The sequence below is a fragment of the Chrysemys picta genome, chromosome 2 (genome assembly GCF_011386835.1).
Source record: "Chrysemys picta bellii isolate R12L10 chromosome 2, ASM1138683v2, whole genome shotgun sequence".
Classification (NCBI taxonomy): domain Eukaryota; kingdom Metazoa; phylum Chordata; order Testudines; family Emydidae; genus Chrysemys; species Chrysemys picta.
The window spans coordinates 236,993,150-237,020,561 of NC_088792.1; the positions used below are offsets into that span (position 1 = coordinate 236,993,150).

At 37.7% G+C, this 27,412-nt stretch overlaps 1 protein-coding gene and 1 long non-coding RNA gene across 5 annotated transcripts in view; one reads left to right on the top strand and one right to left on the bottom strand.

Moving 5' to 3' along the window:
* Window positions 1-827: 827 nt before the first annotated feature.
* On the bottom strand, window positions 828-27,324 carry LOC122172634 (uncharacterized). The gene is made up of 2 exons (XR_006173127.2): window positions 27,091-27,324; window positions 828-1,995 (listed from the first exon to the last, which is right to left on the bottom strand). It is a non-coding gene; the product is annotated as an uncharacterized LOC122172634 (long non-coding RNA).
* The window catches only part of ZFHX4 (zinc finger homeobox 4), a 181,630-nt gene continuing 174,343 nt past the window's right edge, over window positions 20,126-27,412 (top strand). Inside the window, exon 1 of one of the 4 annotated variants that reach the window (XM_065585786.1) lies at window positions 20,126-20,201. The gene's annotated coding sequence lies outside the window, so the exon portion shown is untranslated. Of the gene's footprint in view, window positions 20,202-25,424; window positions 25,826-27,412 lie in introns of those variants that run through there. The other 3 variants (XM_065585781.1, XM_065585788.1, XM_065585787.1) reach the window with 3 other exon arrangements.

Sequence of the window (27,412 nt, forward strand, 5' to 3'; positions counted from 1 at the left end):
GGTGATAGAACTGGGCCACACCCTTTCACTACAACTCTTTGATATGTTTGCTTCTTTGCATTAGATGGTATGATAAGCCTCCTGAAATTGTCTTAAGTTAAGGGATCTTCAGATGCTAGCATGCAACCAGCTTGAGTTTGAAGGCATAAAAGGGCCTTTTGTGAAGTTCTAACAGCTGAAATGTTTAACAGATGCAGAGCTAAACCTAAGCATATTTTGAGAAGATGGCAGAATACTGCAGATCCTGAAATAAACATTTCAGCTCACAGCATCTCACTTCCATCATTTTTCATCAATATGCATATTTCACATTTGATGGCAGAATTGGGGCATTAAACATTAAAAGTAGCAGCCAAGTTAAAGCTGCCCACCCACACAAACACACACCTTTAAATTAAGAAACTGATACTTGCATGGTGTATAGCCCAAGCTGTCTCTTATCTCAGGAGCATTAAGCCTAATGGGCAATCTTTTTAAGTACACTATGAACCACTTTTATCATTGTATTAGGAAAACAATACTTTAAAAATGCTTTGCACTTACATAGTCCTATTTATCTAAAAATCTCAGAATACTTGACAGAAGTGGGTATTATTATCTCTTTACAGATAGGGCAACTAACAAAGAGAGATTAAATGACATGCACAAGTTTGCAGAGTTAGTGGCAGTTGGGAATAGATCCCCATGTTGTTGTTTTTTTTGCCTCAGTGCTTTCCTAACCATTATGCCATACAACATCCTACTCCCACCCCCCAAAAGTAGGATTTTCTCCAATATCAAACACTAATATTGTTTTGTTTCCATTTTTTAAAAGAAAAATATCAAGCAGTTTCTTGTAGATTTTATTTTGTGTTGATCCTATTTGCTTGTCCCTCTTGAAACTAAAATAAATTCCTTTCCATACTGCTGCTGTTCATTTCTACTAGATGATCTTGAATCCTTACTGCTTCCATTGTTAATGGAAAATAATCACTATTTCCCCCCATTAACATCAAGATCTGTACATCTTGGTACACAAGAGGTCTTTATTCATGTACCAACATTATTGCTGATGACAACACATTTCTGGGAACAGGTGCTAACTGTTGCTGCATATTCAAGGCCCACATTCAGAAAAACATCACTATTCAGGAAAGGACTTAAAGTTAAGCACATGTGTACAATTAAGCACATACTCAACCACTTTCTTGAGTTAGTACCAAAAAGAGTATTGAAAAATTCTGAACTGTGCTTAAAGTCCCATAAAAACTGTGACGATTAGTTTCCCATACAGTACCATGATAGTTTTCTTTAAATAGGAAAAGAGACTCTCAAATTCTAGATGATTAGTAGATAAACTTCCCCGCCAGCTTATAATAATTTTAAAGTGGATCAGAAAGTGGTCATGAAGTCTTTGTCGATCCCTTTAAGCAGTCATTTATTGTGCCCAATGGAAAGAACATGCTGTTCTCTGCCTTCCTTTGGTAGGATACAACAATGATGATGCAGTATAAGATCTTTTTCCAAAACCCATGTCTGTTTTCTTTTCAAAGCATGTGAAGTGTTTGATGGTTTAATAGGTAGCATTATATGACCTTCTGCACTGGTAGGTTATGCCATTTAGACACGTAAGTCACGTGAAGATGAAGAGTATGGTTTATTCAAAGCTTCACGGCAGAAGATGTGGAAGTAGATGTTTTGGGACAATAGAAATGCCAGTAGCCAAGAGCAGAATCATGAGTAACTTCTGTTAAGAAAGGTATCTCCCAGTTGTAGACAGCCAACTGGTTTCTGTCTAATGCTAGAGGTGCTTCTGTTTTGTTGAGTACTGTGCAAAGCATTTAGTTGGCAGTAAGAGTTGCAATGTTTCTTCATGGGATTAAAGAGGCAAAAGAGGCCTTCAAGTACACAGCCTGCTATATTCCAGTAAATAAATTACTGGATATTTTAGAAGGATCTTCTACTGAATAATTCACAATTAATAAGCCAATCCTGGATACCTAGGAAAGAAGATACCTAGAAAAAAGAAAATGTATGCATAAGTACAAATAAGTAAATAAATAAAAATTAAAAATCAGAATAGAACACTTAAACAGAATAATTAATAATATTTTATGTTACACAACCATAGATTTTAATTAACAATGGCCAAGATTACAGATTAATATTTATAGACGAGGATGCATTTCTCAAGTCACCATTTAAAATGCATTTTCATGGGGTGTTCTACTAACCTGGTGGTAATGTGCTATACTGCACTGATGCATTGAAGATCTGAGTTACATGATCAAAACTAATCTCTAGCTCTGTAGACCAACAAGCGATAGGAATATTATTGAGAAAACACAATGGAAGCACTTATATCTCATCACCACACCACCACCATCTTCTTTAATTATGAGTAAAATGCATCAATCAGCCTAAACACACAGGTTAACAAGGTTGTATAGTTTCTGCTCTATTCACTACCATGCTATACAAGCTTACGTATTAATTATTTTCCTAGCCATGCCCCATAAAAGGAAAGCCAATTCTAGTACAACTAATACCATGACATACATTTTATTTTAAAATCCAGTATTTATTAAAATAACCCTTTACATAATCTTCAGTCTGAAATAAGGTTTTCTTTTACTTCATCTTGGTACTACTTTCCCCCAGTTTGCTTCACATTTTTTCCCATTACTACGAAAACCACTATAGTATACTGTAATCTGACTAAGGGAACAAGCAAAAGTATCCTTCAGGGTGATATCAATGCTGTTCAATAGTTCACCCATCATTTTTGAAATACAGTCCACCCTACCTTTATAACCTGAGGAACACATCAATGATCCCCACCAGAAAATGAGCCCCAGAGATATTCCCATGTCTTCTATGGTCCTGATTCAGCAAGCATATATCTAACTTGAAGCATGTATGTTGTCTCAAACTACTTGTGTACATATTTAAGTACCTGGATGAATTGGGGCCTGTATAACTTGAAATGTAGTGCCATTGCACAAAAATATTACATTATTTTATCTTTAAAAAGCAAAATGAAAAATGTTAAAATCCCAGAGATAATTTACAGTTTGTATAGAAAGAAATCATGGGAGTCTGATTTAATCTAATTTACATTTAGAGAAAATCAAGGGTTAATGAAGTTAAAATCTTATGTGATCAGAATCAAACCAGGGTCTTTTCTCTGTTCATTATTCAGAAGAACAGAAAATGCAGTGAAGTGTTCATTCTTTAAGTGTTCCTAATAAAATCCTTAACTGAAAAAGGTGAAGGGTGTTAAGCAATGATGTTAAACTGTTGTGAAACAAGAGTACTTATATTCCGTAGATAACTTTATTGGCCAACCTGTGCCTATGCATCCTATGATTTATAATCATAATAGCTATTAATCCTAGACTGAATATATAGGAAACCTTCCAAAGTATGAAAACTTCCTAAGTACTTCAAATTCTTTTCTCCCTTTTTTGTTTCCCACACCCAACTACCCATAAAAGACACATTGTGATTTACACCCACTTTGCACAGGTCTAAATGACTACACAAAACTGGGGAAAATCAGGTGTATCAACTGTATCCACATTTTTTTGCTAAGTTATCTTGCATACTCCTGCCTATTTAGGCATGGACACTTTTCTTTTGACCGCTGTCCGCTCCTTATTCATGTCTGTCAACAAAAAATGCTCATTGCAGTCACACACCAAGGAACAAGTCACAAAAGTCACAGCAAAAGTAAAAGAAATGATATTGATGTGTCATTTAGGTAGTCAAGGGAGAAAGAGTGTCCCACCCCCTCTTTCTAAAAATAATGCCTCATACAGGTGCCATCTTCGTATTTCTCTGGAGTCAAATCACAGTTCAGGTCATCCATATTTTTCCTCAGTGAAAAAAAGTTTTATATGAAGGCTAATGGAAAAAACAACTATATTAACCTATTGTCAGCATATCTGATCTAACAAATAACATGTATAAACACTCTGATTGGTCCCCAATTGCCATCAGAAATGAATAGAAGACTCTTACCAGATCTTAGAAAAAGAAAAAAAGTAACACCACCTGCCTCTGGTAGTTACGAGGAGGTAACAGATAACACCACTATATTGTCTTAAGTGAATGCTTAGAGGCATATCCAAAAGAGATACAAACATCTCTTATTTGGGCATTAATTCTCCTTATGTTCCTTCATTTTCCTGACTAGTGTAGTGTGTAGGTGCAAATTTTTTATATCAGTAGTCTAATAGTCTACATACGTATTGGTAAGCAACACAATTACTTTCATGTGTTGTTTCTTTACTTACATACAGTATGACATTTTCACTTCTAAAGTGCAGAGACAAAAGACTTGATTCTTCTCTCACTTTCACCAATTTTACATTTACTTCAGTGGAGTTACTCCTAATTTATATCTGAGTAGGTGAGATGAAGTCTCCTGATTATTCTCTCATGTACAGAGATAACACTTTTGAAATCAGTAACTTTATTCCAAATCAAAACTGGCATAAGAACCATGTACATGGTTAAGCATATTTTTATGCAAGTGCAGATGGCAGCTATTCTCAAAGACTATATGATTTAACTAGGAAAAGGTGAATGACTGAGGTTAATTGTTCAGCTAATAAGTGCTGCTTATAACTGACAAGTGCTAATTATGTATTTGTATTCCAGTACATACCATAGTGTGCTAGGCATTGTCCAAACATCCAGGAAGAAACTGTTCCCTGCCTTGCATTGAAGAATTTACAATGTAAGAAAGAACTATGCTTGTTACTTGCCATGACGTGGTTTGGTATCTGTTTCTAACCACTAGTGTAGAAATAGAAGATCTTCATAAGTTATAAATAAGGAAGCATGGAAGGCCCTTTATAAAATTATAAATACTGTGGGCACACAATGATGATGATGTAACACAGTTGTCAGCTCACCATTAATTGACTTCGCCTTTGCCATTGCTTTGAAGTAACAAATATCACTAAATGGCAGTTGGTATTAAAGGACTGGATGAGATCTTGCAAAAGGCATACATTTAACTCACATTGCCACAGTATTTTCAGAATATTCAGAAAAGATGTTTTCCATTATATATATATATATATATATGATAATTACTTGGACAAAACTTGCTCCCTGGACAAAACTCTGTCCGCCTGACAGATAGATCTCCATGTAAAGCATCACTTAATATTTGCGTACTGCATACACCTGACTTGAAAATAATGTGTTGAAAGTACTGAAAGTAAAATACATGGTGTCATCTATTCTTGGTAATTTTGTCCCTGAGAAATCAATAAATACCAATCATAATTACTTATAAAATGTGAATTACGAAAGTAGAATTTTATTGACAATGGTTCATACTGTGCAGTTAGCTAGGATAATAACAATGCAAAATAAGATTAAATAAGCAATTGTTACAGAAAAAGAAAGTTAATGTTCCAAAAGTGACAAAGCACAGCAGGCTCTGCCCCTCTTAGACAAGTAATCCAACTGAAGTTAGTTGGGCTACTCACATGAGCAAGATGAGCAGGAGTTGGCCTTTTCTTGGTTACAAAGGTTTGCAAGTTTTCAGCATCATGCCTTGCAGGAAACCTGTGAGCACGTGGTATTACTGCATGCCTCATCTCTTACTGCATGCCTAATTTTTACAAAATATTTAATAACACCACCATACAGTATCCAGATTGAAAGTGTTTAGATGAGTAACCATAAAATCTGAGAACTATAAGTCCTCCTTTCATTTTCCTAAACTGTAACAATGTAGAATAATGTACGATGTAAGATGTCAGGCGGTTGAAAATGGTGAAAAGAGCCTGAATCATGGTTAGATTGCTCATGATGCTGTACTACAGATAATATTTCAGCATACTGCTATCCCAAGAACTCAAAATAATGCAACAAGCTTCTTTAACCATGGGGTTTGTTCACTGGACACAAGCATTACGAATAAGATTGGATGAGGTGACTATAAAGATTTAAGAAAATCTAAAAATGTTAAGATCACATTTGCAAATATAACATCAGTATTCCTACTACATTTTAGAATAGATATGTACATTTCTGTACCTATCAAACACTTAATAAAAGATGGCTCCTCTAGGCAATTTGCAAACTATAGTTTCATCTAGATATATGTCAGTGTAAATCAGGAACCTTCAGTTCACAGTTTTTCTAAACAAGTATGCCATAATCTATCCTAGCCCTGTTTCCGTCAGACCCTCATAAATCTACCACATTGCACTGTCTTCTCACAATGCAGTCAAATTCACAAATATTTTAAAGGTATAGTGAAATAAACATACAGCAAGTCTATCATCCTAGTAGTAGTCAGTAATTTCCTTCACCTGCAGTATATATTTCATTTTAACAGATCTTTAATATATACCAACTAATCATGTTTAAAGGCTACCTCTTCATTATTGCCCTTTATCCATAAAGTGCTCTTTTCGTTGACCTTAATATATAAAGGTGAAGCTAGGCAATCCTTCCACATAAATACTTATCTATATGGTTTTGTTTTTAGGATATTTAAGATAGGACTAGTTGGACAAGACACAACTATAGTTTTCTTAATTTTCAAGTGACAGTGTTTAATTTATATTGTTTAAACCATCTAGTACCATTAGAAAAATTGGAAGTCCTAAAATGCAGTGTTCTGTTTTTTTCCTAACATTTCGATATATCCTATTTTTGATAAAAGCATAAAAACCATTGTGACGTTTATTTTTAATCTTTTAAAACTAAGGTCATATATGGACTTTAGAATATAAAAATATCTCTTTTCCTCGAATTATATATTATAGTTTTGTATTTATTGAATGCGTTCATAGGCTCCCTTAGGATGTGAAATGTATGGAAATATATGTGCATTACTAAAGAAAGAACTAAATTTATTCTTTCCCCACATCATGCTCTTCTTTGCAGTAAAGGTTTTTAATTCAAGACAGAGCTAGAATGAGATGGAGCCAATTTCCTGGTCTATATGTGTGACAAATGCTAAAAGTGGCACAAGATTAACAAATTAGTTGAAGTATAGATCTTAAAAGATTTTTTTTACTGTGTCCCCAAATCGAAATGAATGCTTTATTTGAAATGAAGGCATCCTTTAGAGTTGAGTAATAAATGAGGATCTTATATTTTCCTGTAATTTAAGATGAAAAGAACAGTAACCTGAAAAACTGATATTTATCTGGCAAACTTTATAAAGGTTTTATAACACATAATTCAAATAATGTTTTAAGCACAATTAGTTGCATTGTTTGGTGATTTAATCCTGTATTTTAATATTAGGTTTACCATAGAAAGTTGGTCATTTTGAATGTGTGTATATTTACTTTACATATTAATATTGGAAAAATATTAATGATCAAAATATTGAATTATTTTTCTTGAGCCCTATGTCAGATAGGAAAACACAATTTAAAGTGAGTCTGTGTAGATATACAGTATGAACACGTGTGTCATTATAAAAAGGTTTCTTTATGGTGGTTTGAAATAAAAAGTATGGAACTTGACCTTTTTAGCCGACATAGTAATCACCTACTTGATGTAATCCAGATATCTAATACCAAACAATAAAAACATCTGTGACAACAAAATCATGCAAAGGTTGTGGAATTGTTTAATTTTTTGAAAACAATACCTATATTTAATAATCAGATAAGCCTGAATTGGTTTTCTCTTTACACAAAAAACTTTTGCACTTTGCAAATGCTGGTTTTAAAGGGCTATTAACTTGGATGGGAAAGCTTTATAAGCTCTCATGCATATGTTTTAGAGTTAGCTCATTCATTCTGCTTTTAGAACCTTGTCATAGTCCACCTGTTTTGCTTTTTCTTAAATTACATCAAAATAATAGCATGCTTTAAAAAAGTACATTCTTACTTGAGGTATCCAACCACAATATGCTTAAAATTCAAGAGGAGCCATATTCAGGTTATATGTCTCAGTCACCCAATCTCCCTTTCACATATCTGTTCATGTTGACAGACTATGTCATAATACATCAACAGAAAGATCAGCACTGAAGAACAAAAATTCATCACCTGACAGCAATAGGAAAACTGATTTCCACTATTAAATTAGCAAAAATATACCATTACTTCACTACCAATAAGGATACTACAGCTAAAAGCATTCACTATAATATAATTCTGAATGAGTATCAGGGATTTTTTTTATTTTCATAATCTTTACGTGCAAAAAGGGAAGGATGGGATGGCATTGGAACTCAAGGATGTTTACAACTTTGAGTTAAGAATTGATTTCTCCCAAATTATTTGCCATTTTGTCTCGGTTATTGTTATAAATATTAGCTTAATTAAAGAAAACTGAAGACAGAGTATCAATTCTGAAATATTTTCTGATGGAGTATCTTCTTCTTTTTTATTAGTTCAAGGATATAGCTGGTAAATACTTTGTATCAATAAAATATATCAGCTCCTTTATACCTTAGAAAGTCTATTCATGAAAAGAAGCATTCAGGCTCTCAGTGCTAGAGATGTAATTTTTAATATACTATACTATGCACTGGTGTTTCAGTAGGAATTTAACAATACCTGGAATAAATAATGTCTTTTGCAGCCTGGGGCAACATCTGCCACTTATGCATTAATTCTGCCCCTGTTTGAACACTCTACAACATATGCACTTCTCTTTTGTCTGTTATCCTAGAGTTGTGTTATTCCCAAATATTGACATCATCTACTTTTATCAGCACTAACTGCTCTGAAGCTTCCTAGTCTCATGCTCAGCTCTATTTCTTTCTATTGATTATCTTCCTCACTCCAGCAGGTAGCTAGCCAGCGAAGCTGTCCTGAGAAATAGCTTCCAATGACTTTATACGCACAATTTACACGGAATTGTTTAAAGAAGATATTAGCCTCAATACAAATCAGTGAACCTCATTTAGTCAATACTGCACAATTCAGCTGTTGGCACCCTGTCACATGTTAGTCTTTAAAGTCAACTACCATACCCAATCTTCACATTAGCTATAGTATTTAGTTTCATATTAAAATGAGGCTAGTTTTTCACTTTTCTTTTCTTTTTGAAATCTCTTCAATATACTTTTTACATCACCTCATTGAGCCATATGATAGTAATATAATTTTAAGTATAAAAACCTGAGATTAAATGCTTGATTTTTGACAGTGTCCTTAAATATAATAAATTCAAAGGGAAATACTGTTAAGTTAAAATGGAGTGTTTTTCATTAAGTCCAATCAAATGGTAGACAACAAAGGATCTTTTATTTGAGAATATGAAGTGAAAATGAAAACCAGAAAACCTTTACTAAGAAAAGGTCTAGCTAAATTATGTTGGAAGGAGGTCTCCAGATTGAACCTGGGTGTTTCTTTAGCTAAAAGTGAATTAAACTAAGATGCTCTATGGGGGAATATTTTACAAAGAGGCAAAACCTACTGCTTTATGGAGATGAAAATAGGTCCTAAATATAGTTAACTTTGAAAACACTCAAAGAAAGATCACATATAAAAAAATTAGTGTAACATCTAATCTGTTCTCTTATAATCAGGATGAGGAAATGTTTGGGGAAAATAATGTTCTCCCTTTTGTATTCCATAGCAATGCTATAAAATTCTATATGTATCGGACTGGTCCTTCTTTTTTAACTTACTAGGCTATATTACCTAATGCTAAGATATCCAAATATTGGGGGAGGGAGAGATATAGAAACACAAGTGCACTTATGTGTTCTTCACTGTGATAGTGAAGCAACGTGATAACTCTTCAATAGTACAATTTCCATTAAAAGAATTCCAGCTTGTGCTGCTCAGACTATAATTTACATGTACATCTATAGGCATCGCAGAAATGATGCTATGCTCTTAGTTTTGAAGTATAAGCCTTTATTTTGACCCTATTTAGCAAGAAAAGAGAAGAAATATATAGGTTACATCTTTCAGTGATATGTAACATGTTAGAGAGGAAAAACTAATGTAGATCGCATATCAAAAATCATAGATAAGATATTTTCAAGAGGGGAAGAAAGAAGTTTGGGAGTATGAAGAACAAAAAGTAAACGCTGAGCACAATATGGATAGGTTATAAAATATAAAAGTAAAAAAAATAAAGAATGCTTTTTAAATCTGGATAAACCATCATCTGGATTTAATGATACACTTCTTTCGGATATTCTTATAGGTAGAACAATTTAAATTATGTAACTAGCTAACCTCTGGGAAAATAATCAATTCTTGGCAAAAGGCTTTACTCCAGATTTTGACTATTTGAATATAGAAGGTGCATTTTGTGCGACCTTTGCTTCTTGCTCTTTTTCCTTTAAAGATCACTGAGTGGAAACTAAGGTTCTGAACCCCAGGTAGAAGAGACATGCTGAAAGATGACCAGTCTAGCCTTCCCAATACATCTTCACACACACACACATTTATCGTAATAGGACGCTCACAGAAGAGCCTTTTCCCCCCACTAAGATTCTACAGAGAACAATTTAGATACCAAAGGAAAAATATATGCAGTGAGGACAGAAATAACTGCATATTCAGGCAGCAAAAAGGCAGGTGTGGTATGGGAATTCCTAGTATTTATGTCTGGTGCTGTGTGTTTGTTGTTAAAGAGATTGAGGGCTATTTTCCATGGGTCTAAATATGTTTAGTACAAATGCAAGTGGAAACAGAAATCTATCAAATACTGTTTGGTCTATTTAAAAAGTATGATGTCCTTCAGCTACTGTCTATGTGTATGTATCTATGTATGCTAAGTATTATTCTGTTCACATTAATTAGTAATGACTAATAAAGCTGTAAATTTTCTCACTTGATTTATTAGTGAATGTGTTTTACATCTTAGAAGAAAATGTTTGTGCCTTAAGTTCTTAATTGTACAATAATATTTCTACTGTAACTTTTCCTGTGAAAAGATAATATGAACTGGGAAAGGTACCCTTGTAGTTAACTCAGTCATATCTTACAAAGATAGCTGGATAGAACTGTACTTGGAAATACATGTAATGTGAAGTCTGATTTTTGAAAACCCTAAACTTTTAAAATTAACTCTGAAAATTATGTTTGCTTCAATAATACAGTAAATGAGCAGATGATGAGGCACAAAGTATCTTTTAAGAAGGTATATCACATTTATTAGGACACTGTGTGCAACCTAAACATTTATAAAATGAGATTAGTGTAGCTGTTTCTGTAATAATTAAAAATAAATTTTACCAATATTATCTGTGTCTGTTTTCATTATGACAGGAAAAACAAAAACAAAATTGTGCATTGTTGCTTATCCTGTCTACGGTCATCATTGAAGATGACATGTACTTATGATGTGTTGTAATTAATCTGTACTGATCAACTTTTTGGTTCTGTTTAAAAATAAATAACAGTAATGGGGCTTGGAAATCCCCCAAAAAGTAGACTTGTAATATTTAAGGAGAAAGAAATCCTTTGAAGCTTCTTTTAGCCCAAATGCAGTTTTGTTTTGTTTCTTTAATGCATATATTACTAAACTCAGATGTAGTGTTTCTTTAACCAAGGAACTTTTTATTACATGCAAAGGTGCATGTGAATAATTAATAATCAAGTTTAATGTATTGTTTTTTTATTGAGAATCTAATGTTATACACTTTTAATAGCAAAAATAAGTGATTAAATAATGAGGCTTTTCCCCAAGCCCTTACATTAAGATGTCATTATTTATGTTATTTATCAGTAGAACATTGTTAGCATCTCTACTTGATTAATTTTTGATTAATGCTTTATAAATTTTATCTCAGGCATATGTATCCTCTATGATTTTTAGACAGATGTCAGTCAGTGTTACCATATCAATTTTTTATCAGAAAATAGAAAAGCATGTTAAAACTTCTCCAGCTAATATGGAAAATCTCTACAAGGCTATATTATTACATGCTAATTATTTCCTTAAGATAAGTATTAACTGAGAAAAAAACACTATTTATAAAGCATCTGAATCCAAATTAGGTATAAAACTACCAAAATGGTTGCCTGCTTTCCTTATGTTGTCTCCATAGATGTTCATATAGTGCATTAAGTAAGATAAAACTAGTAAAGATATAGTAATTATTCTCTTGATATAATAAACCCAGTATGAATATGTCAACATAATTATCAAGAAAACACTGTTTTTTGTGCCAATTCAAGTTAAGCAGTTTAAAAAATACATATGAACTATGTTTGTGTCTGTAAACTATTTGTGAAAGAGGGAGAATAAGTTGTTATAAGTGAAAATGAGCAGCGTTGCCCTTTCATATGAGAGAAACACAGCAACCTGCACTGCACAATTCCTCTAACTCACTGCAGGTGGTTCTACTTAAAGGGCCCAATCCTCTTGCCACTAAAGTAATTCATAGTTAGTAAGTGTGTTTTAAAGGAAAGTTTTACATATAACAATTCTGATTAAAATCTTATGGGCCATATTAGTGGACTCATGGCCCCACAAATATGGACTTAGTACTAAGACTGTTTTTGGGAGTTAGTGGTAAGGGACTAACCAGATGCATCAATTACATGAACTTCTGAAAAGATACCCATGTTGTTTAATATACTACTTTATGTTCATAGTTGAAAATGGAATTTAATATTTTAGAAGGAAAAAAGCTATCAATAATACAGACCGGTATTCAGGACTCTAGATGAAAGCTTATTTACCTTCCCACCCGATTTAAAGAATTTTCTTGGATATCTCCTCATTCATACTTCAGTGTGCCTGAATCAGAATTCCAAATCCGACTTTTATATTTTATACAGATTTTAAGCATTGTGGAGGAGAAGAAAGAGGTTTTGTTTATATTCAGGAAACAGTCCTCATACAGGAAAAACACCAATTTGATTCAACAATAATGTACATAATCCAACTTAGTATGTACAAAGCTTAAAACACTTTTAGCCATTGTGTAGACAGCTAAAACTCAACAGTTCAATGCTTCTACCAAAAACTTCCATAATCTAATATTATTTGAATACTGATGCTAGATCTTCCTGTACACTTTTAAAAAATAGTAGATGGGGCATAGGTTGCATTGTTAGTTATTGACACTTTTCCATTAGGGGAAAATAACTGATTTCTAGATCACTTTTATTTAAACTTTGTTGGAATCTATAAACTTTACAAATGGTCTTAGGAGACAAAGTGTTCTTAAGTTCATTTGAACAGTAGATAACTTTATTGAAACAAATCAATTAAAAAAGTTAATTAGCTTTCATAAAATTTCTCAAAAAACTAGAACTCGAAACAGCTCATCATTGTAGTATACAAAGAACGGAATATATTTTAAGGTCTAGCTTTACAGTTCCATCAACACACCGAATACATACATCATTAGAATAGGTGTCTATTTAAAAATGTAGCCATGGTCCACTCAATTGTGATGTGATTCCCTAAAAGTGATTAGTCCAGTGCAGGTGCAAGAATGAAAATATCTTCAATATTATCCCTCTATAAAAATATGGGCTACTGTTGGTAATGAAAAGATGGAGATGGAGCCAAGAAAATCCTTTTTCTTGTCTCCACAAAAGGCTTCGGGCCTAATTATTTTTAAGTATAATCCAGCCAACATCTTCTCATGCTTAGCTGCACTGAGTGACACTATTTGTGATGCCCAGTCTGCTGAAACTGAGCAGGTTGCTGTCAGTTTAAAAATGACTATAATAAAAGTGACCATGAAGATGGATCTTGTGATTTTGCGTTTCTAATCAGTCATCTGTGAAGAACACTTTTGCTTTGATTCAGCAGACTGGTGACAGCCATGATTGATAGTGCATGAGGATGAAAAAAGGTTATTAACTGTCTTCCTATTAAACTCAATGTATTACCCCTCTAGGTGCATCTCATACTTTAAGTTAAAGTACTTACTCAGGTAAGGTCAAGAATGAACTCTATAAACACAGTATCCATCCTGTTATAGATGAAAAAGGGACTCTAATGCCAAATTTTAAAAATTCAGCATTAAACCTTATACAAATGCGATAATTTTAATTATTTTCGCTAAAACAAAAATAATTATGCTTTTGTGAGATATATATACACACATACACACAAACTATATGTGTGTGAGACAGAAGGAAAGAGATCCACTGTATATGTAGATGCACATATTGGTTACAATAATTCTGGCATAAAAGTGGAACTAATGCTAGATGTGCAAAAGAAATGTGGAATTGGAATGTTAAATATTACAACTTGGCAATACAAGCATTTATGTAGAAATATAGCATTTTGCTCTGTCAGAGGCTAACTCTGCAAAGAATACAGGGGTTGTTTTTAATAATTTCTAAACAGACCCTGTTATTAAAAAAAAACACCCTCAAATGTTTTACTGGTTAATTTTGTTTGCCCACAATATATCTTTTAGCATTTTTTTTTAATTTCATTCCCTCTTTGCACTGATGAATTTCATGTTAATCAGTTCACAGATATTTATTCTAACTTAGATGGAAAGTGTAACAAATTAATTATATATGTTCTAAAATTATTGCTCAACAGTTATACTGGTGGCTAAAGTACTTCGTTTTCTACAGGTAATCACTGTGAAGTCGCCGTTTTAAAGGAGATGTAGTATATAAAAAAGTGAAACGCGTGTTTCCTGTGTTCATTATTACCACTGACACTAAAAATCCACTGAAAGGAAGATCTGATCCACACTCTGTATTCCTATTATAAACATTTTAGATTTATGAGTTTGTTCTGGGAGGAAATATTAATAATATACCATATATGTGCTTTTTAAATTAAAGTTCTTATAAATAGAGCACTTTTATAAACAATGGTCTATTTTAGATTTTTTTAAACTTATTTTATGCCTTTGAACATATTTCAAACACACTTTGAATTAGTTTGTGCACATTTTAAAATGACAGTCCCCTACTATAATGTTCTCTCTGCAAACTGAGAAGACCAAAATATCAAGAAACCAATGACTAACTATAATGTGCACACTCTTATCTAAAGGAATGTACATACTTATTAAAAATAAACTATTACCATTACACTATATCTAGAGTACTTGCACTGTATATAGAATCCCCAAAAGACACAGTACTGTACTATTCCATACTTACATTTCAGCAGAAATTTAAAATTCAGTTTTATAATATTCCATTATTTCCACTTTAAATTATGTTGATTATACTGCTAAAACTCATTAAAAATTAGGATACATATTTATAGAGAAATGAGGGAGTGTTACTCCAAAACAAGAATCATTTTTTTTAAAAATCCTCCATATATTTATACTTCTACAGTGATTGTGCTTCAGTGCACCTTAATATATTAAAGTTTGCACAAAAAAGTATGTTTTTTAATTTTTTCCATGATGTTGGTGCATTTCAACAGTTTTCCTTTTTTAAACTGCATACAACAAGACTTTCATAGAGGGTTAAAATGAATACCAAAGATAAATGTAATCTACCTATCTGGTGGCGTTTTCTCACAGGAAATGTTAAAACAATCCTCTATATGGTCTTTATTTCAGTAAATTGAGTTCCCCTCAGATGTGGACCTGGGAATATGCACCAATTTTCCCTTTTGTAACATTTCTGCTTTATTATAAATTGCAATCTTGTTTTAGCCCCGTGTGGATTTACAACTGGCTTCTTTCTCTCTGACAATTTGGGGTCACTGTGGCTGTAGGTGAGCAATAATTTCAGGGGTGATGGGGATATTGACAGCATTTAGTAATCTAAGTTCCTGGGCAAATATCTGTAAAACACGCACTTCCAGGATGGGCTTGTACTTAATGAGGTTTCTGGATGGTACTGTTTGCCTCTTTTAAAGAGTATATTTTGTTTTAAACTGTCTTAAATATTAATTTCCATTTGTTTTTGTATGTATATTGAGAAATGTTTAAAGAAAAAGCTATCATTCCTCCCTGAGGAATTTTTAGGAATCCAGCCCTTTTAAGCAAAGCAGAAAATTATGGATTACAGGCTCAATTCAAAAATATATTATAATATGGAGTCATAGAGTTTAAGGCCAGAAGAAACCACCAGATCATCTAGTCTGATCTCCTGTATATCACAGGCCACTAACACCACCCAGCACCCACACACTAAATCCAACAAGCAAAATTAGATCAAAGTATTACAGCCCACAGGAGGCTAGACTATTATGTGCCAAAGGGAGAGAATAAGAAGGACCAAAGCACACCAGTGCCCGTAGCCCTCCACAAAGTCAAGGAAATGACCAAATGAGATATACCCAGCTAATCCAGGCAAGTGACCCATACCCACATGCTGCAAAGGAAAGTGAAAAAACCCCAAAGTCACTGCCAATCTGATCTGGGGGAAAATTCCTTCCTCACCCCACCTATGGCAATCAGTTAGACTCTGAGCATCCACTTTTAACAAATCCAAATTGTGTCAGACTGTGAGAAGATTTGAGAGCATCTTTTGTTTTGAGTACCCTCATATATACCTGGAGTGGGTGAAGCCAGTTTACAGGAGTTTGTACTATTAGCAGTGCCTGCAAGTAGTCCATGGGCTTGATCTAAAATTCCCATTGAAATCAATAGTTCCCATTAATTTCAGCAGGAACTGGATCGAGTCCAATGTGACTACTCACCCAAGTGATAATTTGTAGGATTAGGCCCGTACTATTTGCTTCATAAATGACATGGAGTTTGGGGGAGTGAGGGAGGGGGCAAACAAAACATAGCTGCAGCCATTCACAGAACAGCTAAAGTGCTTCTGTGAAATTTGGGTGCAGTTAATCAATTTTATTTCTTCCTCAGATATGTTAAAAGGTTCTGCACTGTCAGAAAAACCTAGGCCTATTCAACCTGCACTATGGTGTATCTGAAAACTAGAATAGGCTCCAAACCTCAAAGATACTGGCACAGTTTGAAAGGTCTTGTATTCAAGTACCGCTCCCCTCCGGAAGATACTGTACTTACAGAAAGCAAACCCTGTAGCATGCTGCCGACAAGGTACATGGTACCCATTCAGGACTGAGCAAGGAGCACACATGTGCCATAGGAATCAGCACTTGCGTCGCTCTGTACCAGCACCTTAGTAACCAGGCTCCCCTGCCCAGAACCAGGCTGCTGTTGGAGACACACACAAAAAAGAAAATAACCACCACCACCACCACCAAGGGCTGCCTTCTCTGTCCCTTTTGGTGGTGGAGGGAGCATTGCTGCTCTGATGGAGGCAAAGCTGCACAGAATTAACCACAGTGGTCATAAACCTTGGATCTGGGTCTGGGGTTTGTTTCTGTTGTTGGTGTTGAGGCCTCACACCTGATTGTGCCTGGATAGGGAATAGTACAGCACTAGATACTTTACACTAACTTCTCTGCCAACCTGGGGCTTCAAAGCCCCCCTAAACTATTCCTCCCTGCCCCCTAGCTGGAGCAGGGGATAATGGGGGAGTCCAAGAGTGTGGTGGAGAAGGGGAAAGGAGCAGACAGGGCCCCCGCCAGCTGCATTTGCTTCCTCCGGTACCTGTGCGCAGGGGCCGCTGCAGCTGCCTCCTCCGCCCATCCCCGCCCCCCCTGAGTGTGCTGCTGCTGCTGCTGCTGACAGGCTCGCCAGTGATTTGCTAGGCTTGCCGAGGTTGCCATAGTGTTGACTCCTTGGTCCCTGCGAAACTGCCCAATGGCTGTAGGATTGGGATTAAAGCGGGAAGAGGCAGCCGCCGCCTCATCTTCAGCAGCTGGAGCCAGCAGCAGCTGGAGCAGGAGGCTCATCAGGACAGCAGGCAACGCACACAGAGCCAGCGGCCTGGGCAGGGATGGGAGAATATCCGCAGATCATGTACAGTAGTAGGAAGAGTGGGGGGAGTAATGAATTCCATCAGAGGGCTGGAAAGGAAGCATTTCTCAGAGATCTGCCACATTTAACATTGCCCACACGAAAGACGTTATTAACAAGGAGGGGAAAGGCAATGGGGACGTGATAAGGGAAAATAGATAATGACACGTAATCCAAACCATACGCTGGAAACCAAGTTACTTCGCAGAACAAGAGTTACACGCTCAACTTTTTTTTTTTTTTTTATAAGCTGGAGTTGAAAGACAGGGAGAGCAACTTGTTAAGCAGAGAAATACTTCTCTAGGAACTGAGTAAATAAAATAGCTGAGGAGGAACAGTGGTGGGAGGGGCGGACAAGGGCGCATATTCTTATATACAAACCCTAAAGGAAATTGTAAACTAGGAAAGGAAGCGGGAGGGCTACTTCTGTTGTAAATTAGAAGGTATATGGAGGCTAGCGCGGAGAAAGGGGAAAGTAAAACTATTCAAAGTCTAGAACAGAAGCACCAGTGAAATTTACCCAGTGTTTAAAAGCCCCAAAGGGAGGAGAGCGTATTGTCATTTGGTGGCACTCATCTCCTCTGGTGTGTAGGTATGAGAGGGGAAATGGGTGCGGATAAATGTTAATACAGCACAAGTCTGTAGGAGACCCAGTTCAAACTAAGACGACGATTTAGCAGATAAAGACAGGTATGAAAAGAGACTGGAAGAAAATATGAGGGCAGAACATAGGCGAGAAGAAACTTGATAAAAGATTAAGAGAATCGGAGGAGGAGGAGGCAGGATCCAAGTGGGGAGGGAAAATAAGAGAACTTATTGGATAGAAGGAAGGAAACAGCCACAGCAGAGAGGGGAAGAGAGAATGAGCGTGAGGCAGAAGAAAGGGAGAGATTGAGGAAAGTAAGGACTGGAGGAGGAGAGCGAATGGTGGGAGAGGGTGAGAAAAAGAATGAAGGAAATAGCGGAAAACTGGAAGGGGAGAGTGAAGGAGGGACTGAGGGAGGGAAGTGGGGAGAGAAGGGAGGAGATAATGCGAAGTCCCCAAGACTAGAGAAGGTGAAGCAGTGAATAAGAGAGAGCTCAGTCTGAGGGTTAGGTTAGATTTCCAGAGCTCATCGACCAGCCCGCTGGAGTCACTATTCAGCCCGAGTCCCAAACACACGCCTCACTAACTACTTTACAGCCACTTTCATTGATTTTCTTTATCAAATAAACATAATACCCGTTACAGCGACACTTCCTCTTCACGCAGTCAGAATGCCACCAGCTCTGATTGCTGCGTTTCTCCGGATTGCAGTTTCCTCCTCTAACTAAATTGTGTTATTTCACATAAATGGTCAAATATGTTATTGCTTGCAGAATTTTTCGCTAATCTGGAAAGTACACTATTGACTAGGTAAATCATTTAGATTGTAAAATACAGGTCTCCCCCCCCGCCCCCCAGTTCCCCGCAAGTCTGGAGTGCAACCGCAAATTTGTTCCTTCAGTTTCAGTAGTGGCTAGTATATTTGCATATTTATTTTTGCTAATAAGTGGTAACTTGATTGAAAGGGCAACGTTTGCAGTGAACGCTGTCTCTTGGATAATATAGAAAAATTAACGCAACTTTAGCAGTTGCACCTAAACTGTCAGTCTAAACGCTTCAGTTTTAAAACTCAATTTCATTTAAAAATTTATTTCCCCCTAAAAGTAGCTCCCTTCGAGAGCTGTGTTTGAACTAGGTTCTTCCATATATGTCAAAGGGCTGTTGAATTATTCATTATTATAATTACTATCATCATTGTCATTATCCCTTTCCATGTGGAAATAATTTTATTATCGTAATTTGATACCTGAAGAATTTCCTGTTAGTCGTTTGATAATCATTTTTTGTACTGAAAAGAAAAGTTTTGTTTATAAATGAGAGAGAAATATTTTAAATGCTTTTATGTTTGCTATAGATTTCCGTTTATCTAATCGATCGGAATGCCAATAAATCGATTAAAGGTTTAGTGTTTTACAAACAACCATTTTGTGCTTTTTGATTTTACGTTCAGAAGGATTTTAATAAAGCTAATGCTTTCTCTGAACATTTGTTCACCCAAAACCTAATATTCCATCATTTTTTTATTATTTACAATTGCAATTTAAAGTGCCTATAATGAGAAGAATAAACACAAATAAAAGAAGGAACTATTCTGTTAAAATTATTTGTGCCAGTCGTCAATATATTTAGGGAAGACCCTTAAAAATCATGGTGAATTATATGCGATCATACAGTGATTGCGGAATATTAAATTAAACTTAGATAAATCCGCATTGAAGGAGGCAGCACCCAATCCTGAATTTATTTCCCATTTTCTATAACAGCATCACTGCGCTCCTCTCTTTGCAATGACAATGTGCCAAATCTAGGCATTTTGAAAACATTTTCCATATGCTTTAACTGGAGACTGATAGACAAAGAAGAAAAGAAGATGGTCTTTTTTCTCTTGAGGTATATTTCCTTTAACTCTTTCTCCAAGCTTTTCTGATCTTCATCATTTTAAAACAAAAGTTTGAGAATCAGTAGACATTTTTTTTCTTTTACATTTTCCCCCTTAACGCGTAATCAATTCCTGAACTCTGGAGTTTCAGTTACGCTTTAATGCAGGACTATAGAACTATCCTTTCTGTACCTTGACGGACAACATTTTTGGGAGAAAGCATTGATTCATTTAGCTTTCGCTTGCTGGTTTTTGTAATTAAAGATGGTTTTAATTATACTTTTTTGTAAGTCAGATCAGATGTGCTGCTTGCTTGCTGGAAGGATTTTTTCTTTAAACGGTGCTTTTAATTTATGTGTAGGGGGTTTTTTTGTTTGTTTTTTTGGGTTTTTTTTCGGACAGCACAGAGGTGGTGGCTTTTATTTAGCAGTAAAATCCACACATTTGCTTTGAAAACTTGGCTCCTTGGGCGAAAATAACTTTTCCTCGTTGCTTTATAATCACTGTTGATCGCAGAGGTAGTTTAGCATATTGTCTACACAACAAAGATTCCTGTTTTATTGGCAATGAGGATTGTTGGAATTAGGTTTAAATATTTCATAGCTTTCTTGTCTGTACAATAAGATCGGTAGTTGTATTGGCTTTTTCTTTCTTTTATTATTTCTTTCTAGCGGGATAGTTTTATTTTTGAAGTCCCTCTTTTTTTTCCTTTTCCAGAATAGAATATATATTTTCCGCCCTTGGATATATCACTGCTGGAAATAGGCTCTTGGGCTTTCGTGAGGGGGTGGGGGGGTTGGTAAGCGGTCGTTTTCCTTGATTTGCATAAGAGCTAGTGAGGTGTCTGTGAAGTTGGTGAACTGCTTTTGTTTAGGGCTAGTCCTGACTGTTTTTGTTTATAAACACTGGGGTGGTTGCCGGGAGGGGAGGGAGGTCAGCGTACTGTCAAAGCGCTGACCTCTGAAAGCCCAGAGGGCGCCTGGCTCCTTCACCCTCTCCTGTCTCTCTCCCTCTCTCTTTTCCTTTCCAATCCCATCCAAGGCCAGGAGCTCAGGTTCAGGGCATTTAATCCCCGCGATCTTTCCAAGAAAGGAGCTGGAAAAGGGCCGTTAAGGCTCCGGAGGAAACGCCGACACTGCCTGAGATCTGGGTGGCTTTTATAGTAACGTCCCGGTGAGAGTTTTTGTGCAGCCAAAATAACAACAGCAGCAACAACAAAAGGCCAATCAAGAACTGTACTGTTTAGCATACAAAATCTTATCGAGATGCCTGTCCTGATGATTATTTGTAGGTCACTGCTTATAGACGCACTTTCAGTAGCAGAAGGTAGTTCTCCATTCTAGGATTTGGAAAGTGGGCGGTGTGGGGGGGGGGGGGGGGGACGAATTTTAAGGCATTATGTTCATGTTGTTCTATTTCTTTTTCGAACCGAACTGTAACTTTCTAGTAACTTTTTTTTCGGTGCATTCTGGAATGTGTTTGGTTTGTGTTTTGTAAAGTACCACTAGATTTGTGTACATAATACCTGCAACATAATAATAATTAATTAATAAGCCATGCGCTTTTGCTTCAGTGTCAACTTCATCTCCCCAAAATGGTCCGAGAGATTGCTATCAGGCTTAAGTGTGTTTTGAAAAGAAGTTGCTGAGTTAAACAAAAAATGTTAGTTAACACACTGCCTTTGTCAAATAGCCCCCGGGAGAAGAAAAGACAACAGACAAGGAAAGGAGGTGGGGGCTGGAGATCTGAAAGTGTCTGTTGCTCAGATAAAGGGTCTCTAACATTGAAATCGTGTAATACCTCGTTTCAAACTGAGCTCATCTATAGACTTAGGGAACGCCGTCAAAAGACAAGCATCCTCTTTCCCTTGGGCTGGGGGCCATTTATTAGGGAATTATGTCGGGTTGTTAAGAAGGGGAGCGGCTGTAATTATGTATAGCCTCCTGCCCTTGTGTGTCCGCGGTACAGATTTGGGGGAATGAAATGAGCCTGGCAAAGAGACTTGGTGTCAAAGTGTATCTGTTGGGTTTGCATTTCTTTGTGGAATAAAGCATGGTCAGTGGCCCCCTCCAGACCCTCCTCACTCGGTCCAATAAGTTTCTGTGGGGGCTGTGGCTGGGGGGGGGGGCGGGGGAAACACTAAGAGGGCGACAGATTTTTCCTCTTTGAAATGTAACGTCACTAGCAGAGCTTTTGTGGTTTCAACATGAGGCTTAAAAAAACCCCTACAACAACCCAAAATGTATAACGGTGCCTCGAGGAGCGGTTTGGGGGAGGGGGTCCGCAGAGACCAGAGAAGAGGAGCTGAGAGGTTAGGCAGGAGCCTTCGGGGGCGATCAGCTGAGTGAGTGGGAGAGAGAGGGAGGAGAGAGAGGGAGCCTTGCAGCCGGGGCCGACCAGCTGGGGAGCCCGCTTGAAGCAGCAGCAGCAGCAGCAGCCGGCCAGTCCCCGGGTCCTTCTAGCTGCTGCTCGCCTGCCTTCCTTCCTCCCCCTGACAACGCCGAGCTTCGCTCTTATCACATCTCACAAACCTGCTGCTGCTGCTGCTGCCTTTCGGAATTAACCTTCTTCGATTTTTCCTAGCTACGTGGCGATCCCCGGGTTTCTTCTAAACTGTTAACATCCCGTAGTGATTCCCGCCCCCCCCCCTCCCGTAAGCTACTATTTTTAGGAAAAGAGAGAGCGAGAGAGGAGCTATCAAACGTTAGAAAGGACAGTAAACAGTGGCGGAAGAAAGCCTGAAAATGTGGACTCTCCTCTCACAATTCCTGCCTGCATTCCCCCTCTTTGTTCCCTGAGCTGTGACTCAAGAACACTAGAAAGAGCTGTAGCCCCCTCCAAGAAGAGATAAAGGGGGAAAAAATCTGCAACAAAAAAGAATGACTTGACTGATCTGACGTTTGGTGTTTTGACATTAATGACATTAATGATATTGATGTTTCACCAGAAAAAAAGCACTAGGAATAAAGGGGGGGAGGGGACTTCAAAACTAAATTATCTTCCTTTCCTTATTCTTCTATGACATTAAGTATACGTGTTTCTTCACTTGAATTTGAAAGAGATGTATTGTTCTCAGGTGTTTCTTCATCGTGCTGTATTTAATTGTCTCCAGTCTTAGGAAATGTTTTACCATCCTTCAGACATGCACTTGAATGGACAATGCATCGTTCTAGCTCAGAGTCCCGTTTCGTCTATAATTTAAGCCTAAAAGTCCTCTTTCCATCATATCACGTCAATCTATTCCTGTAAATGGTTTTCAGAGATTTCATTTTCACCTTTTGTTTGCATTTCTGTTTTTTCTCTGTAAACACCGATCGCTGTTTCCTTCATACACTCATTCACAGGCAGCTTTGCTTTCCGAGATCTACATGCATATACATACGTTTGCATATATGGTTTCCTTTAATTGATGAGCTGATGTAATCCTGAGGTAAGGTTTGCAAAGGAATAAAGTTCCTCTCGAGAACGCGAAAGTGCCCCTGTCTTTTCTTTAAGTTCGAGTCCCGGAGGTTTTCCTGAAGTTGGAAGTAGGGTTTCTCTAGATTTAGGTAGTTTTGTTTCTGTCCCCGTTATAGTGGCAGTTCCCGATGTTTTGGATAACGGTATAAAGATAACTGTACTTCCATGCTGGTGACTTCCTCCCTCGCCCCTCCCCCCCCCGACCAATTTCTCCCCCAAACTATCAGGACCTTCGCTATGACCTTAAACATCTGCTTTCAGCAACTTACTTCCCTGACACTGGCCTGTGCCTGCTCTTTTAGGGCAGCCCTAATTCAGCATCAGGTGGGGATTTTCCTGTTAATGTTAGTTCCAGGATGTGCAAAATGTTCCCCTAGAATGGAAAGGTTTCGGGCCCAGAAAGGTGCATATTTATATCTTCAGTTTTTGTGGGGATTGGGATAAACCTTTCTGTTGGTATTTGGCTGTTAAGGCCTAAGACAAGGTTTTGACATGTATCACCAACTTCAAAGGCACGTCAGCTCTAAGGTTATGGTTCACCTGTGCAAGGTCCTTGGTATTGTAAATATCCCATGTATTTAACTGTTGCTTAGTGATCTTTTCTGGCATACCCATTTCTGGAATAGCATTATTAAAAATCTGCACGTGTTCCTGCGGTGTATTCGGAGACTCTTTGAATAGTCTTTTTTTTTTTTTATCTTCAGTAGGGGATATTTTGAAGTATGTCTATTCCTAGTTTTTGTTAATTATCTTTTAATGAAAGTGTCACTCATATTCACATCTGTAGTATTAGGGTTAGGATAATTAGGTTTTCAAATTAGAAACAATCTCTTTAAATCCCATACAAGACAATATTTGTAGTAGATTCCCACTTATAATTATATTTGTCCGTTTTCCTCTATTTTTCATCATGATAGATTTTTTTCAAGAAAGGAAGATGTCTGATAAAATAACTTAGATGACAAAATATTAATAAAATATCAATACTTGTCGTAAAGGTGGTTCATGGTATGTGCTATACTACATTTATAGTATACAAGGATATTCTTTCCCTGGACTAGTCTTTACTTCGTTTTGTTAACGCTGTTTATTGTTGATATTTTATAATTCTTTTGCCATTGCTTTTTATCTTGCTGATTTCCTTAACCAGTTACATCGTGGATACCAAATACAGTGTGTGTGTGTGTGTGTGTGTGTGTGTGTACAACTCTGAGTGTGTGTGTAAATAAATGCTTCTCTGTATCTATATAAGTAGATATTTCCCATCTTAGACACACTATCTTTCTTCTTACGGGGGCATTCTACATTCATTATTCCATTCCAGGCATATTTCTTCCTAAATCCCCATTTAAGAAAACAAAAAACAAAAAACAAAAACCCCTCACTGGTGGAATAATTAATTTGCACCATTTCTTTTAAATTCCTGAGCAGTTAAAAGAGCAAGACTTCTCCCCCCCACCTTCTCTCTTTCTCTCTCTCTCTTTTTTTTAATTTTCCCCTGCCATCTACTTTGTGTGTATGGGTGTATGTGTCTGTGTTACTAATGAAGTTTGCAGACTTGTGTTTGTGTCCATAAGCTCCTTTCCTGCTGCCCCTTCTTCTCCGGGCTGGTTGTGTGGTTCCTGCAGCCCCTACGAGCCCCCAGCAGCCGCGGCAGCTCCAGCTTCTCTAAGTCCGGGGCTGCGCGTCATTTGCAGTCTGGAGAATGTTGATCACCTCACTAATTACACCTCTCTCTCTCGCTCTCCTCTCCTCTCCCTCTCTCTCTCTCGCTCATTCCCAGAGTGCATATCGGGAATAGACACACAAAGACATGCGCACTCAACTTAATCAGCCATTTTTTTAAACAGGGCTAAAACGATAATAATTAGCAGAATAAAGACATATCGGATTTTCATTTCCTTTCCTCCTTTTCCCCAACCCCTTCACAACCAAACAGCGAGACTGCGTCGGCACATGCTTTAACAACTCCCGGACCCCAAAGGACTGCTCTATGCCCCCCACTTCTTGCTCAATAATTTTTATTTCCACCCAATAAAGTTGGAGGATTATTTTTTTTTTATTTTTTTTTAATGAACCTTCTCTCGTTTACTTGGATGTGATCAGCTTTTAAGTAAATAAAGCAAAACAAAAAAAGAGGCGAAGATCCAGTAGGAACTGCGAGGGGAAATGGAAAGTAAGTTTTTCTTTAACTTTTATTGAGTAGTTTGTGTTAAATTTAGGTCGAGTATCGATTATCTTTCCAGGCTGATCTTGCACAATCTTTGATATTTCGCTCTCGCTCGCGCTCTCTCTCTCCCTCTCTCTGCCTCTTTCTCTCTCCCTCACATACACACACACTCACACTCACATCCCCAGATCCCATGTATCTCTCCCTCTCTCGCCCCCCTTTTTCTGCCTCTTTCCCCCATTTTTAGGTACAATATTTGCTCTCATTTGGGGGAGGAGGGGCTGCTTTCTCTTTCTCTCGCTCTCTTTTTATTTTTTATTCTGGGGGGTGACATTTTTCGGGCTCTAACTTTTGGATTAAGTGGAGGATTCTACACGTTTTTCCAGAAGAGGCTTTTCTTTTTCTCCCCCCTTTCCTCCCCATTTTGCATTTTTAGGGAGCTGGAAAAAAACCTGTCAGATTAGGAAAGATGTTACGGCTGCCAGAAATCCTCGTCTGCCAGTACCCCCAGCCCTTTGCCCCTTCACCTTCTTTCACTGCTTGATCCCCACAAAAGTTGAGGTGCTTTTTTGGGGGGGGGCGGGAGATTCCCCCCGTTTTTTCTCCCAACTTTCGCTTTTAGGGGGGCTAGATCCCAGCAGGACGGAGGGGACCCGGACTGTGTGTGTGCGTGCGGGTGCTGCTGGGGTGTGTGGGGTACTGTGTTCGCAGGTAGGTTTCGCAGCAGCAGCAGAAGCTGTGAGCTCCTCTGTCTCTAGCAGCAGGAAGAAGCAGAGCCCGTTAGCAGCGTGCTTTGCCTGTGTGTCCAGTTTCCACAGAGCTGCTGGGAGCCCGGCTGGCTAGAGGGATGTGCTGACGGACGCTGTCTGGAGCAGGCTGGCTGCCGGAGCAGCTCGCCAGTAGCTAGGGGCATCGCTGCTATTGGGCTTTGGGGCTGGCTTAAGCGGCCCCCCGCCAAGGCTTTACGGGGAAATCGGTATGTTTTGAACCCGAGGAAGATGCTGTAAAACACAAATCGTGATAACGCAGCACAGCCCCTGCTCTGGCTCCCTGTGCCGGGGATCAAGTGCATCCCTGGCGACCCAGCGGCTAATGGCAGCCGCGTCCCTGCTTCCCCCCTTCCGCCTTAAATGAAATTCCCTGTAAAAATGGTAATAAACTTTCCCCCCAGCCCGATGCCAACTTACGGCCGCTCCCCTCCACTCCTCCCTTCTTTCATCCCCCCCAGCAGCAGCAGCGGCAAACGCACGGGTTGGTATTTCTTTTGTTACCTGCGAGGCGGGCGGCCGGGGGTCTCTCATCGGCTGCTTGGGGCACTGGGTCCAGCCGAGAGAGGAGGCACATCAGTCGGGTTCAGCCTGTTTCACCTCAGCGCCGTCCCGAGGAGGCTTTAGCTCCCATTCAGTAACACACCCTCCTCCTCCTCCTCTTCCTCCTTAGGTACCAAGGCACAGATCGCAAGCAGAACACCCCCCCTCCCCACAAAAAAAAAAAAAAAAAAAAAAGCCCAACCAAAAGACAACTTGCCATGCTGAAGATGGTGGATCTACACTGTCAGACACAAGCAGGTTCACCCAGGAAGTCTGACCATCC